A 16352-nucleotide genomic window follows, 5' to 3' on the forward strand; every position below is an offset into this window, starting at 1 on the left:
TCTCTTCGCAATTAGAATGATAACAAAGTGGCTGTGGGTGGAATCCATGGTGGGTGGGAATTCATAAGAGTGGCTGGTGGAAGAATTTTTTTTATTTAATGGAAATTATGCGATTGAAATAATTAAAATTAACAATGTGATTGCAAATATGAATTAACTGAAGTAGGAGGGGAGCAATGAATTAATTTTGGAATTCATCAGCTAAGATTTGCGTTAAAATCTCACATGTGAGCCAATTCTATGGAGACACTCTACTATAGCTGCTTGGATAGTGGGAACGGATCATTACATGGGTTTCGGCATGATTTATAGCACATCAAAAGCCAAAAGCGAAGGAGTACCTTTGGGAAGTGGGGGGGAAGACATGTTAGCCAGGATGAGTAAGCGAAAACTGCGGAGCACAAAGCCATCACCACTAACCCCGTTGATGAATGCTATATTATGCTAAACGTAGGGTAAACGTAGGGTAAAGCAATGCAGGAGATGCGGAGTGGAAGGCCATATCAGCAAGGACTGCAAAGCTGACCCAAATTATCTACTGTGCAAAGGAAAGGAGAGTGTGGACCATCGGCACATTGCGGGCAGCAGCAGGTGCCCGGAATACAGGAGAGCCCTTAGCACAAATCGCAGATGAGGTTGATACAAATCAACCTCAACCACTGCGAGGCCGCGCAGGATCTACTCGCGCAAACCATCCGCGAAAAAAAAAACATCGATGTGGCCATACTAAGTGAACCATACCGAAACGGCGGTGGTAGCGTTTGGGTCAAAGACCAAACGAGCCAAGCAGCGCTGTGGACTTGTGGAGAACAAGCCTTCCAGCAAATAATGGAGCACCCGGAGGAGGGCGTCATCAGAGCGAAGGTGAAGGGCATCCACATCTACAGCTGCTACGCTCCAACCAGCGCTACACTCGCCGAGTATGACCGGATGCTTGCTGCTCTTGTTTTGGATGCTAGAGGACGTTGGCCGATCATAATAGGAGGCGATTTCAATGCGTGGGCTCTTGAATGGGGCAGCCGGATAATTAATGTCAGGGGACGTGTTCTCCTCGAAGCATTCGCGGATGTTGGGTCTTCGTACACTTTCCGGGGAAGGGGCCTGGGGTCTATAGTGGACCTGACATACGTGAGTGCCACTTTAGCCAGTAGAATCGCTTGGCATGTCAGTGAGGACTATACTCACAGCGACCACCAGGCAATCTGCATAGAGATCAAGGGCGGATCGAGCTCGAAAAAGAGTTTTCGCAGAATGCCGGGTGGTATGCTTTGCTGGACAGTGAAAGCTTTCGAGGGGGACACGTTTTCCGCGGTGCTTAAATTCGACATATCCCTCAATGGTACAGCTGGAGAGAAAACCACCCAGATCACTCGATGGGTGACGGAAGCATGCGATGTTACTATGCCCAGAAGGCGATTGCTCCCCAGTAGGCAACCCAACTACTGGTGGAACAACGAAATCGCAAGTTTGCGAGCCGCATGTTTTCGGGCAAGGAGGCTTTGCCAGAGGCTCAGGGGAAAACCCGGTGGCGACGATCGAGAGGAGGCACACAAGCAATTGCGTGGCCGCCTAAAGGAAGCCATTCGGAGGAGCAAAAAGAACTGCTTCGAACAGCTGTGCGACCATGCCGACATAAACCCTTGGGGCGAGGTTTACAGAGTGATGATGAAAAGGCTGCGGAAATCACCCCAGGTGACCTGTCCGCGCCTCCTGAAACAGATTGTTACCACTCTGTTCCCTCACCACGAAAACAGGGGAAGGCAAATTTTTGTCCAGCTAAATGACGGCATAATACCGCCTGTAACTGTGGAGGAGCTGCGGGAAATATGTGGTAGGTTCGGTGACAACAAGGGCCCAGGTTTGGATGGCATCCCAAACCGAGCTTTGAAACTGGCAGTGGAGACTAGGCCCGACCTTTTCGCCAACACCTTCGAGGCGTGCCTAAAAGAAGGAATATTCCCTGCCCAGTGGAAAAAGCAAAAGTTGGTGTTGCTTCCGAAGCCTGGCAAGCCACCTGGAAACCCAGCGTCGTATCGTCCTATCTGCCTGTTGGATACAATGGGGAAGATGATGGAGAGAGTCATCTACAACAGACTCCTGCCCATCGTCGAAGCCAGCAATGGTTTGTCGGAACGCCAGTTTGGTTTCCGACGCGCCCACTTTACGGTGGACGCAATTGGCATGGTGATAAACCTGGCAAAAGGTGCACGGATTTCTTGCGGCTGTTGTGCCGTGGTGGCGTTGGATGTCAAAAACGCATTCAACTCGGCCAACTGGAATAGAATTAAAGGGACATTGGCTGACATAGGTGTCCCCGGATTTGGTGGAAAACTACCTCTCAGAGAGGACTCTCTGGTACGGGATGGATGAGGGCCCCAAAGAGTACATTGTCACAGCCGAGGTACCACAGGGATCGGTACTTGGTCCCCTGTTGTGGAATATCATGTATAATGGGGTGCTTGCTCTTCCCGTCCCAGAGGGGACTACGATTGTCGGCTTTGCTGATGACCTAGCTGTGGTTGTTGCAGCAAAACACCCAGAAGATGTGGAGGTTTACGCAACGGAAACAGTCAAAGCGGTAAAGTCCTGGCTAGAAAAGGCTGGAGTGACCTTGGCGGACGCGAAAATGGAAGCGGTCTTAATAACGAACCGCAGGAAAAATAACACAGTGACAGTGGAGGTCGGTGGACATACGGTCGTGTCAAAGCCGGCTATCAAATACCTGGGGGAAATAATTGACACCAAATTGAACTTTAGGGAACACCTAGAGTATGCATGCCAAAAGGCAGCCAGTGCCACCACGGCACTTGCAAAAATGTTGCCAAATATTGGTGGACCGAAACATTGCCGGAGGTTGGTGCTAGCCGGAATGGTGCGCTCCATCCTGCTCTACTCGTCGCCTGTGTGGGTAGAGGCGCTTGCAAACTCTCAGAGACGGAAGCAGGTGAACTCGGTTTACCGGCGGATGGCTTTGAGGGTTTCCAGTGCTTTTAGAACCACATCAGGTTTGGCAGTATTGGTGGTAGCAGGCATGATCCCGGTTAACATTCTGGCCAAAGAAATGAGTGTCCTGTACAATACAAGACGTATGGATGGGCATGCACAGCGTAGAAATGCGGCAAGGTCGGAGTCGCTTGATCTCTGGCAACGCAGATGGGACGAGTCTACGAAAGGTCGGTGGACGCACAGGCTCATTCCCAACATTAGGGTGTGGCTTGAGCGAAAACATGGGGAGACCAACTACCACATTACCCAGTTCCTCACGGGACACAGTGGTTGCTACAGGCAGTATCTGCACCGCTTTGGGTTGGATGATTCTCCCACTGTCCCAGATGCGATGACATACCGGAGGATCCAGAGCATGTGATGTTTCACTGCCCACGATTTGCGATGGAGAGAAGGAGCTTAAACCAGGTGTTGGGCAGGAGCGGGACCCCGGAGAACTTGGTTACTGAGATGCTGGAGTCCGAGGAGAAGTGGTTTGCGGTTGGCTCCGCAATCATCCAAATGTAGGAGGAGTTGCTGAAGGAACAAAAAAGGAGGAAAGCTGCAAATAGGAGAAGGATGAGTGCCTAAGAGCAAACCTACCCCGCGAAGTAATACCTCAATGGTGGTCCCGCGGGGCTGGGGCTGGAGAGACCGGGGGTGGTTTTTAGTGGGTGTGAATCCCACACGCGCCCGCTGTAGTTCCGCCGTTCGGGCGGCGGAGCTGCGGCGGATGTGTCTTTCTAAGATTTTCCACCTCCGTGTACGCACAAAAAAAAAAGACACTAGACTCCGTGTGATTTCCGAGTTTCCAAAAGCTGTAGCATTAATTGTAGAGCTGCATAGTGTCCATACCTGATGCGGGCCATAGGTCATTTATATCCAAGGAGGTGGTGTCATATTCGGGGCCTTATGGCCTTATTTCGACTATATCTTAACATAGCTATGGCGATTTCATCCCTATGTTCATGTATCGGTCAGCCATTCGCCTCGAATGGTTTTGCAGCGAACTGCTTCGATACTTCCACGAGAGAGGCGGAATTATATCCTAAATGCGGTAGTTCCGACAATAGCATTACAGCAGTAACTTGTATAGTAGCTTTATCACCTCTTCAGCCACTATCCAGTTTCCGTCCCGGAAGCTCTCGCCGTCCCGGGCAATTGTATAAGACTCCATTTTGAAATTTTGACACGTCAATTATGGTGAATAACAACATCACCATCAAAAAATTGTAGTAACGTTGGAGGCGAAGTTATCCTTAGACCCCCCAAACCCCCCCCGAAAATTGTTTGTAAATCGAAACGACTGACAAAGAAAAACAGAAAGACACTAATGAATGCGTGGATATGTTGGAGTTGTTATTAATAGACCACCACTCAACAAGTGTATCAGACAGCAAGGTTTTAGCAAGGTATTAGCAAGGTTTATACCCTTGATACGTAGTCGTTCAATAGTTGTATGAGTTAGGAACCTTCAATATCTTCCCACACCCACCTTCACCCAAGCAACCACCTAGAATAACATTTATATCTCAACATGTGCCCCGTGTCGACCAATATCGTGGGACGAAAAATGAAATAGATGGTGATCATTAAAAGGATTTACTTTGAGCACTCCTTGTGATCTGCAATAAATGACAAAAAGGCTGGCGTTGTAGTCGTCGTTGATATCACTTTCTTTGGATCAATGAATCCACGGTATAGAAGGCGTGATATGTAGATTTCTACAATCATTGTTGAAGACTCAAGCACATCTGTGTGATCAAACTTCGTATATTGCCATATGTAGGGATGTTTGCAGGATGGAGTCCTATCGCCTCTACTTGTAGTAGGCGAGCCACTAGCCTTACTGAGTGCAGCAGAACATACTAAATGCTATGCTGAAAAACATCAGCATCTTTATACTAGGAGTATCCCCGTCAACGATTTTAGAACTAGTATAGCACGCTCTGAATCTAGTAGACCCTTCCCACCAGACCTTAACTGGCGCGAGAATGCCAAAGAAATCTCGAAACCCTAGCTGTCAAAAAAATGGTGACAGCCTAGCTTAAACCCCATTCGCTGGTTTTTTCGTAATAGGTCATGCTTGCTTCTACCATTTCGCACCACCAATTTGTAGCTCCAACCTCCTCCGAAGTGGTAAATTTCAACCTACCCTCTCCCACAAATCCCTCAGAATAGCGGCAATATTACCGTTGGGCATTTTTGAAGTCATTTCGCCATGTTCACTAAATTCTCCATTTTTGCCAGTTCTCTCAACTTTTACGACCCCCATTCACTTCAATTTCGCCCTTACTGAAAGCCTCTTCATCTTCAGATGTCTTCAAATCATTTTAGGGTACCGTCCATTCCTGGTACCTCTTGATTTAATTAAATTTGATGTTCTTAATAAAAATAATAAATAGTAAAAAGAATCTTTGCGTTTCAGCATAATAGTTGGAAGTTGAAGGAACTTGAAGTATGGAGTGTGTCAAAACCAAATGCTAAACTCAAGGCCTCATGAATTGAACATTTATGCGACCCTTCTTTAAGGATTAAGAAAAAAAATTTCGCATCCATTGGATGACAAACCGAATAAATTGGAGAGAAAATTTCTCCGGGCCTTTTTTTGGTCCACGGACCCTCTATTTTGAGGCTTAGCACCCACATTTAAAAAAGATAACTGACGGCATTGTGCAGTGCAAAAGCCACTCATCAGACGCTGCCTCACCTCTGCGATGGATGAAACCGTCAGTCATTTTTGCACAAGACCCGCTCTAAAGACTAGATCCTGTGTCCATTGTAAAGTTTAATGTTGGGCTGAAGTAGATAGTTTCCAAGTGGTCTATTAGTGTCGGACATATTTTTGAGAATATGTGGGTTTCATTCATTCTTTATGCCTCACAAGGAAGGAGATTGTGGTGGTACAGAGTGAGGTAGCTTTGGGGCTGACACGCGGTGCGTTTGTGATGGCTTTCCCCTCCAAGTTTCAAGTATTGACGGTGCAGTGATGGAGTTGGTTGAGTGTCAGCCTCTGGATCTCATTGCATCAGATTCGAATCACATTGGGTCATGGCTGTTCATGTTCTTTCTTATGTGATCTCGTTGCTGAAGGCTCATCACTTGCACACCATTAAATATGGTGATAATGAAAATGACGCACAGTATCAGTCAGAATAGAAAACAAGTCGGAAAAACTTGATTTTCTATAACTTTGTTAGTAATAGTTAGATTGCCTTCAAACTTTCCAGAACTGTCCTATATTATAACCATATTGATACTAATTTTGTGCTTCTAGGAACTTAAGTGGGGGGAGGGGTTTCTGGTAAATTTGTGAAGGTGTGGTGTGAACGAGGAATCTCATGGTAAAGGAAGAAATACCAACTTGCTAAAATCCATATTCTCGGGCTTGCGTTGCTTAGTTTGCCCATGAAGACAATTACGTTTCCCTTATCGTTAGTTCAGGTTTAGGGAGTCTAGCGATTCTTTGTGGAGTTTGACGAAGTATGCTTCTTATTTCGACTATACTCTTCTTGCAAACATCCGGAGTAGCTTCGTATCTATGTAGGTTTTCGTCAACTAAGCGCCTTCTTGCCACTTCTCATTCGTTATGGACACTTGCTTCGTTATGGACACTGTGACACCATCCAGATGATATTTTAATAGCGTCCCATAATAAAGTTAATATCGAGCAAATTGTTAAAAAATGGAGTGATCTTCTCATGCAGCACGGTCTGAGACTGACCCCAATGAAACAGGCACTATCATTGTCAATAACAGCGGCCTGTCGTGAATTAAATATCTCGGATCGTGGGAAAATGTGAGAGAGGCATATTCAATGGAGTGGGCATTTACTTCACGCGGAGAGGAACTCACTTAGTAAGATTGGTCGAAGTCGATGGGAAATGACTCTAACGTCGACGGTAACAACGATAGTTTGATACGCTAGCTACCTACACATTGAATAGTCAGGCATTTGCTGGTTTGACCACCAGAGCCGTGGAGAGAAAACCGGGGCCAAGGTTGAAAATTATGGAAAAATGGAGCCCAGGGTAAAAGTTATGGGGTTTCTGGCGTAAAAATTACCCTCTAGCATCCCTTAAAGTAGACATTTTTACATCGGGCGTCCAAAAACTTCGGACCCGGAGGAATCCCCTTTCCCTTCCCACCTCTCTCTTGGCAGGACTGATGAACACAACTCAATCCGAAAAGCCAATAGCTGTTAAGCGAGTTATGGACTTTGAGGCAGATCTCAGGATGGTAGCTTTTGAACTGATATGCTGCTGCCATCCGACTTGGTTTTGGGAGTAAAGGACTGTTTTTTCGTCAAGTAGGCCTAACGTAGGCATGGAGCATCCTCAAAAGGTTGTAGAGGAACTGAAAGAGATGCTTGTTGCTCTATAATCAGAAAGGACCCTAGAACTGCAGGCAATTGTAGGCACACGTATTCCAGGCAAAGAGGTGTTCAACATAAAAAAAAGTAAAATAAAGACATCCGAAGGGACTTCACGTGCAGCATTTCAAACGATACCCATTTTGCTTTCGTTTACACTGCTTAGTGAGCTCGTCTTCTAGGACAATAAAAATAATATTAAGCTAATAAGTTATAAGAGAATATCCTCAAAACCCAATTTTAAAACAAGAAATTTTCCTTTTTTTTTACAGAAACAACATCCATAACCAGGAATGCATGCTGTAAATTTTTTTGGATGGTGTTTTTATTAGGTAAGTCCTTTTTCCTGAGCTGTTAATAGTCCTAATCGATCCAACATTTCTAAGAACTAGTAAGTTATATCCGTAAAAGCAATTCTACTCATTGATCCTTTGTACTATAAGTCACAACCTATCGCCAATCAATTGTTACCTGCTCAGTAGTACCCTCCATTGTTTACAAAAAGTAACAAGTATTACCAGAAAAGGTTGCCGATAGAGCTATGCCATGTGGAATGTACGTTAGATCCAGAAGAATGGGCGTGATTACATTAAATCTTAAATGGGTACACTTGACATGACATTCCTGAAATGAATGTTTCTCCTATTTAACTCAGATCGACCATCTGACAGGCAGACACGGTGTGACAGAGTCCTTGTAAAGATAGCTGGGAAAGTCGCCTTGTACATTTCGGGCCAATACCCAAGCGCGTCCTTTGACGTTCTACCTTTGTTAGTTTCAGACCTTACTTGTCAATACTAATAGCCAGCATTGTAGGAGCTTTTTTGAAAACAGGACTTAGTAGATCCTTGGTAAATCGTCCACCTAAATTATGCTAGGGCTAATACCCAGGGATTTTGTCAAGCGTCTTTTGACGTTCTACCTTTGTTGGTTTCAGACCTTACTTGTAGGTGTCAATACTAATAGCCAGCATTGTAGGAGCTTTTTTGAAACTAGGACTTACTAGATCCTTGGTAGATCGTCCACGTAAATCATGCTAGGGCCAATATCCAGGGATTTTGTCAAGCGTCTTTTGACGTTCTACCTTTGTTAGTTTCAGACCTTACTTGTGTAATAGCCAGCATTGTAGGAGCTTTTTGAAAACAAAACTGATCCTTGGTAAATCGTCTACCTAAATCATGCTAGAAACTACGGTCACTTGACATTAGAATCCATACAAATAGGAGGGCACTGACACCAGTATCAAAGTGACCATAGTGGTAGAAGATCACCGGATGACGGATAGGAAGTCATAAGCTAAACAAGTCACAGCAGACCTGAAAAGAAGATTTTACATGACTTCTATGAATAAATCTGCCTGAGGGCAATAGTCCTCCATATTGAAGTGAATAAAAATGTGGGTGATACCATTTAACTGAATTTATTGCTGTTATAATACTACAATGTGTCTTAGTGGTACTTATGCGAGAGTTAATACTTTTCTCCAACAAAATGTTGTCCGCTGGTTATATAGTGTGCTACAATTACAATAAAAAAAGTTGTGAATAGAATTGGGTGGTTCTTCAGTATACAATTCCCTATTGTCAGAAGTAGCTTATTCTGACGAAAAGGCAATCCGCGGTCCTTTAACGACTTCGTCGTTGTTAGCTTCCGTATTTATTCTTCGCATTACAACAGGACCAAGCTCCCTTCTTACGATCAATAAAGCATCTTTTACAGAATAAACTCGAATCCATATATGAATCAATTAACAGATTCTCAAAACTGTCAGGTCGGAAATTGGGTAAATCGAACAACTGGCATTGCGGATCACTCCGTTGGAGTATGCCCTGGACGACCGGATGACACTTGACAACTTGCCTATGTGCCTGGAATTGGCACTTGCCAATGGTGAACATAATGTCAAACCTCTGCTCCCCAGTTTTGTTCTTTAACATTTCCCTTAGTCGCCTACGAACAGGTGCGTCATAGATTGATGAAATCCATCTATTCGCTGTCCTATCTAAATGGACACTGAGAGTCAGATACAGTTTTAGGGTGCCCATTGGGCCGATAAATTTTCCCCCATGCTGCAGGATGTTCTGGGTGGTGGTGAACTTAGACATGTCCCATACTTCTTCTCGAGAGTGAAGAAATCGGTAATACGCCGATAACTTCTCGATTTTCTCGAGACCATCGAAGCTCCGAATTGACAGATCCAACTTTGCGTAAATATCCGACTCTGATTTAGTCCTTACTGAGGTTATGACGGATATCCAGTTTTCCAATATGTTGTCATCAGTACCGCGTGGGTAAACGCGAATGGTTCCTTCGATTCCTTCTTGGATTTCAAAATCACTTTCGAAGCAGAAGCGACGCGATTTTGGATGCAGGCAAAAGATAAAGAACCTTTCCATCTCAAACTCAATGTTACAGATGAGTAGTGATTTTTTGATGGTTTTCTTTATCTTGACTGACATTTTTCAGGATTTCAGTTAATCAACTGATGTTTTGCAAAAATAATTGGCTGTGCACGATCTGGTAGACGTGAAGCGAATGTGGAAATCGACGAAGGGACAGGATTTTATGCAAAGATTTTTACATTCTTTTAAGGCAACCCAACTACTGTTGGCAAAAACTTTGAAATGGAATTATTTTGGGAGATACCACTAGAAGCTAATTACTGGTCGAGGAGTGTCAAGTAGGACTAAAAACCCTCCCTAAAAGTTGTCCCTAATATTAATTAAGGGTTAGTTTATGCTAACGGTAAGGGTATTCCTATTACCTCATTTAATAATTCTTAATTGGGGCAAAAATAGATAAAAAGTTTTTTCAATCAGATTTTTCTATTTATTCTTAATTTAATGTTTAAGTGGGGAATGAAAACCTGTTATTCTCCGGAAAACTGGGTTTTCTATGTGACTCCTCTCTACAAATTGAAAATTTGATAAATATCACCCGCAAATTATCGTTAGTCTAAGTGATAGATATTGTCCTCATTTCAAAGAAGGTTGAATCCAAAGTAAAAGTTTCTTTCATGGGGTGATGTGCCTAAAAATTCCTTAAAAACCATCTCAGTCCAATTTTCATATGGCTTTGAATATTCAGGAACTGGCTTGTCACTGGATGACATTTTTAATAAATAAAAAAAAAAATCAATCAAAGCCAAAAGCCACTCTTAGATAATAAAATATTGAAGATGACTTTAACATTTAATCCTTCTGCTATTTTGATGATCAAAAATAATAAAAAACAAGTCGGGAAACCGGAAGCTTGACGCTTCAGGTATGAAAGGTTTTGTGTTTCCCTGTATGAGGAGCATAACGTAGTTCTCCATTGGTTTATAGCATTGACCCGAGATATTGAAATCGCTCAGTTCCTGGGCAGGTTACTGCCATTGACAGCGATTTAAATATCTCGAGGGGCAGGTTACTGCCACTGCCAGAACTCAGCGATTTAAATATCTCGAGGGGCAGGTTACTGCCACTGCCAGAACTCAGCGATTTAAATATCTCGAGTCAATACTATCAGCCAATGGAGAACTGCGTAACGAAATTGTTTCACGCATTAACACAACCTAGATAAAGTGGCATTTCCCAACTGGTGTTCTTTGTGATCGACGTATCAGCGCACGTCCCAAATCTAAAATTTACTGCAATGCTGTCCGTCTGCCCCTCTGTTTAGTTCTAAGTGTTAGCCGACTATAAAGGACAATGAACGGCGTCCTATGGTAATCGGGACGAAGATGTTGCATTGCATTGGTGGTGTGACACGTTTTGATCACGTCTGAAATGAGAATATCCTCGATCAATATGGGTTTGCACCGATCGTGGGAAAACTGCGACAGAGGCGTTTTCGATTGTGTTGTCACGTAATTCACGCTAACGAGAATTCAACAACCAGTATTGGTCAGAACATGGAAGTCAATGGTAAGCAACCAAAAAGCCGGCCAAAACAATGGTGGCTTCATACACTGGATGGGGATTTAAAGGTGATCAGGCATTTGATAAAATAAAATGACGAAACCGATCACGACGAGCCGACCTCGCTTGTGAATTGAAGGCTGAAGAAAAAGAAAAAGATGTGAGGAGCGACGAGTGCACGGCAGCTCCGTGTAATATAGCCAAAAATCCCATTGCCCTCTATTTTCTAGAAAGCGATTTAAATAGATCATTTGATGGAAAGCCCTGTCTTGATAATGGTCAACCTCATACGCTTCACACCCTGAGTTAAATATTATTAGAAAATGCCATCAATTTAACCAACATCAAATATAAACAAGTCGGGAAACCGGAAGCTTGACGCTTCAGGTATAAAAGGTTTTGTGTTTCCCTATGTGAGGAGCATAACGTAGTTCTCCATTGGCTTATAGCATTGACTCGAGATATTGGAAGTTTGAACTACTATAACTTTGGCGTTAATTGCCAGATTTCTACGAAATTTTGCATGTATATACGAAATATTGTCCTCTATGCTGATACAAAATTCGGAAGTCCTAGGATGAATTTAAGGGGGGTTTTTCAGTAAATTTCTAAAAAGTAGTAATATACTATTAGTAAGTTTATTTGAGCAGATATCGGAATGGGACATATTTTGAGGCCTAGATTTCATCTAGACGCACCACCCTGATTTTTTTCGGATTTTTAGGTTGGGTAGTTTCGGAAAATGAGTCCTGTCTCACTCCAAGTGCGTACATTTTGACTCCTTACTCACGCACTTTGCAATTTATGCCAAAACTAAGGTCAGCTTCGGAAAGTACAAATCGAGACCTTTCATTTGATATCCTACACAACTATATCCGGTGAAAAAAATTTTTGAAACCCCCCCTTGGCATGTACGGGGAGCCTCCCTTTAAACTCCACCTAAATTTATGCCACTCGCTGTATGCGTGGGATTTCATAGCTCCCATCTTTCCACCAAATTTCGTTCGGATCCGTTTAGCCGTTTTGGAGAAAAATGCGTGTGACAGACAGACAGACAGGCATTGAATCGATTTTAATAAGGATTTGTTTTACACAAAACCTTAAAAATCGATACGTGTCTATATTTGCCATATTAACTCGGTTAAGGACTATTTTTAACATTCAAGCTAAAAATACCAGGATTCTGCCATGAATTTAGTATTTTCTGGGTAAATTGTGATGTGGGTTTATTCATTTTTTGAAGTTTGTTGGGGTTGGAATTTTCTAGAAGTTTCATTGGATTATTCAGATCCATTTGAAACCGGAAGAAAAAGTCTATACTCAAAATTATATTATTTCTTTTTTATCAAATGCGGCAAACAATGGGAATGCTTACAGTTAATTGATACTTATTTTTCAGGGTAGAAGCAACTCATCAGAGGCTGCCTCACCTCTGCCCTGGTAACAGCATCACCGCAGCGGTTCGTAGGCACATGGGTGCGAATTATATCTAACGAGGTGAGACAGCATCTGATGAGTTGCCTCTGCGCTGGTATGAAACCGTGAGCCGATTTCGTCCCTATTTTAATTTTTGAACTTTAGATGTTGAGCCCAAAACGAGGAGTCCGTGGACCAAAAACCTCACGATTACCAACCTGGATGGTAACCGTGTTATTCTTCCTACGGTTGGTAATGAGGACCGCCTCCATCTTTTCGTCCGCCAGGTCCAGCTTGGCCATTCGTAACCATGACTTGATGGTATGAATGGCTTCATTTGCATTAAGCTCCACGTCCTCGGGATGCTTTGCAATTGCAACTACCGCCAAGTCGTCCGCAAAACCAATCAGCGTTGTCTCCTCCGGCACGCGAAGGCCAAGCACTCCGTCGTGCATTATGTTCCACAGCAGCGGTCCCAATACAGAACCTTGAGGCACACCTGCTGTCACAATGTACTCCTTCGGCCCGTCGTCCGTCTCGTACCAGAGAAGTCTGTCTGAAAAGTAACTCTCGATTAGCCGAGCCAAGTAGCTAGGAACACCCAGTTTGGCCAAAGCGCCCTTAATCCAGCCCCAGTTGGCTGAGTTAAAAGCATTTTTGACGTCCAGCGTCACCAGAGCACAGCATTTGCCCATGGCCATTGCATTTCGAGCCAATTCCACGACCTTTGCTACTGCATCGACCGTAGAACGGGCTCGCCGAAACCCATATTACCACTCTGAAAGACCACCCGCAAGCTCGATGAACGGGAGCAGCCTGTTGTATATCACCCTCTCCAACATCTTCCCCATGGTGTCTAAGAGACAAATAGGGCGATATGAAGAGGGCACGCCGGGTGGTTTTCGGGGCTTCGGTAGCAGCACCTCTTTCACTGGGCGGAAAACACTCTTTCCGCCATGCACGATTCGAATGTGCTTGCGAACCACCTTGGTCTGGCCTTGACCGCCACCTTCAGAGCCCTGTTCGGAATTCCCGGAATCTTCCCTTTCCCATGTTTTTAAGTTCAATGCTTCCGTGCAAGGCAAATTTTGCCATTGAGTCAGAAAATCATTTCTTTCATATTATCCACAGATAAGTTAAGTTATTTTCAAGGAAACAGGCCAAAGACCATTAGATTATGCTTTTTGGATAATCCGCATCCAACAATGGCATTTATGGTCCCAGGACAATGCTACAAGAACAAAATGGTAACATATAGGCATACTGGCTCTTCTTTGGCCTCTTCAGACTCTTCTTCAGCCTGTATGCCTATAAGTTGGGCCAGTTGCTTTGAAGGGTGCACTTTTCCAGGACAGCTGAAAAACATTTACAACATTTTAACATCCGAACAGTCACAATTTTGAAAACAAGGGTAGAGTATAACCGAAGAAACGCGATAATCTAAAGTGTTCGCGATGGGCCTTCGTGGACAGAAATCATTCGATTCTTCGTATACATATGTCCTTGTAAAGCACAATGAGTCGGTCAAGTCCAGTAAAGATTGTGTAGCACCGGCAAAAAAGATAACCTGAAGGAGGGTATTGCCAGAACGCCCGCCAGCATTCAAAAGTTTCAGAAGTTAATTTTTGGGAATTCGTGGCAATCGTCCTGTTGTCAGTTGTTTGTCTAAGTGAAAAAACTGGTCGTCGAAGAGGATCTCCGCTAAAAGCCTAGCACAATTAAAGTGAGATAATGTCTTCCAAGCCTTCTGGGACAAAGTAACTTGAACGTTGCAGCTTGTTTTGTGTTCCTTAAGAAGCAATGCTGCTGGATAACCCGGGTTCTGCCTGATGAGAAGGATGCAAAAATCAATCGAAGGATAGACTGTTGGTTCGCTCACGACAATGTAGATGTCCCCGTTGTTGTAAAAACGAAATCTCTGCACCCTGTATACAACCAAGTGATCCTAGCTATAGAGGAGACACGAGGAATGTCAGAGGAGCCGTACAATCTTCGGCTCTCCGAGATAACTCGGATGCCTTGAAAGTCGTGGTTAGCTTAACAGAAGTAACAATTGAAGACAGAACGGGGGAAAGGACAAAAGGAAATATTTTGGGCAATGACAACACACGGATTTGGTCGGAGTGGTGGAAATACGAAGCCTTAAGCCTGCAGCGAGTGATATACTCTTTTTTTGGGTAGAGAGGTGAAATGCATTTGCCGGACTGTTGTCTCAGATACAATGGCGGCTAAAAACCCCATGGGGGGGGGGGGGGGGGGCGACGTGACTCTAACCCAGAATTGTTTGACAAATCAGGCTTGGCCTGATTCAATATAGTAGCAAAACCCCGTGGAATAAAGGAGCCTCAGCTACCCTGGCATTTCTCCTAACCATCTCCCACTTTTTCGCCTTAAGAATGCATTGAGTGTAACGTGGAATTCAGCTCCACATGTCCCCGCTCTGCAGCATCTCTTGAATTATGATGCTTCGGAATGCACGACGCCCTTCCATTGAAAGCCCATGACGCTCCCACCTTCTACAAAAAACAAAAGGTGAAGCAGGCATCATCCATCGCATCCTTGCAATGTCAAGCAACCGTAATTTCCCGATCGTGTGCAGGGAAAATTGAAAATAACCATGTCCGCTGAACAGCTGGGTTAGGTAATAGTCAACCTGGGCGTCCTTTCGATTGAACCACGACCGCACGTCATTTGTGAGAAGCACGGTCCATCTACCTCTGAGTTCTTTTTCCCATAAGCCTCCGCTTAGAAGCATGCAGAGCGATCAGAATAACTCCCACTTTCACCATTAAGTATTAGTAGTTCTGAGGCGGTACCATAGGCGGACGCAAATCGGAGAGCCTCTCATCTTTGCACTTACGCTAGGCGGTTGTGATATATTTCCTTATTGAGGGAGTCAACCCATGATACGAAAGGAGGACGGACTGAACCGCGCTCATCAACAAGCGACACCTACCGAACAAGGGACCTCCGATATTGAACATCAGCCGACAAATCGCAAACATTCTAGTCGAATCCTTGTCTATGGTGTTACGAATCTGTTCGGAGAAGCTCATTTTCGTGTTTATCATGATGCCCAGGTATTTTACCGCCGTCTTCGACAGTATCTTGGTTTCACCAACCTGAATAGGGAGAACTGTGGGAACTCTCTCTTTGGTCAGTACAACGACTTTGGTTTTCCTTCAGAGTTAAAGAGAATCTATGTTCAGCAATCCATCTGCTTACTCGCGCATCACCATTCCCAATGCACGCCCAGATTGCTCAATCATGCGTGCGGTAACCAGTGCCGAAACATCATCTGCATATCCGACCAGATGCGATTCGTCAGGCATCTCAGGTGGTAGAAGAGCATCGTATAAGGCGTTCCAAAGGTCCGGACTAATAATAAATCACTGAACCGCCCAGATGTTTCCTTCATTCTGCGTTGTCCTTCCCGGGTCTTGTAGAGTAGGGCACGGTCCTTTAAAAAGTTCCTCAGCATCCGCAATAGATATCCTGGAATATGGAACCGATTCCCCAGCGCCTTGATGATGTGGCACCCCTCCGCATAATTGAAGGCGTTACTTAGATCTTGGGTCATAAGCACCACTCGCCGACAATGGCGACTATGCGCCTCAGCCAGTTTTATCGTTTGGACCACCTTCTCAATTTGTGGATCGCCCCATTCTAAATCCATA

General features: G+C 44.3%; 1 protein-coding gene across 2 annotated transcripts in view; it reads left to right on the forward strand.

Moving 5' to 3' along the window:
- Positions 1 to 16352, forward strand: part of LOC119652801 (ras-related protein Rab-30) — a 193940-nt gene that overhangs the window by 58908 nt on the left and 118680 nt on the right. For both annotated transcript variants that reach the window (XM_038057124.1, XM_038057125.1), the window contains exon 2: positions 7630 to 7689. The gene's annotated coding sequence lies outside the window, so the exon portion shown is untranslated. The remainder of the gene's footprint in view (positions 1 to 7629; positions 7690 to 16352) is intronic.

This window comes from Hermetia illucens, chromosome 3 (assembly GCF_905115235.1).
Source record: "Hermetia illucens chromosome 3, iHerIll2.2.curated.20191125, whole genome shotgun sequence".
NCBI classification, from domain to species: Eukaryota; Metazoa; Arthropoda; class Insecta; order Diptera; family Stratiomyidae; genus Hermetia; species Hermetia illucens.